Below are 374 nucleotides of genomic sequence, written 5' to 3'. Positions count from 1 at the left end.
AAGTGTCAGTTTCTATAATGGCTTGTTTTCTATCCTATTTCTGCATGTATTGAACCCAAATAACCTAAATGGTTCATTTTTTCCCCTGAAAGTAGCTTGTGTTTCATTTCCAAAAAAGAAGAAAAAGAAAAAGATAAAGAAAAATAAATCCCTTCAACTATCCACCAACTGGCCCAGAAATTCAGGAAAATATATTTTATCTATTTATGAATCATAGTTGTTACTTTCATAATGGATTTCTTACAAAGCAAATCCCATTATTATATTCCAGTGGTCGAAAGTTCTGTCTTCTGTGGGTAAATACTGAATTACCATTTCGGAATTTTACCATTGTGAATAAGAAATTAAGTTAGCCTTAAAAAAAAATCTAATTA

This window comes from Propithecus coquereli, unplaced genomic scaffold (genome assembly GCF_000956105.1).
Source record: "Propithecus coquereli isolate 6110/MARCELLA unplaced genomic scaffold, Pcoq_1.0 Scaffold90, whole genome shotgun sequence".
NCBI lineage: Eukaryota > Metazoa > Chordata > Mammalia > Primates > Indriidae > Propithecus > Propithecus coquereli.
Note: the sequence above shows the minus strand (reverse complement) of the source record.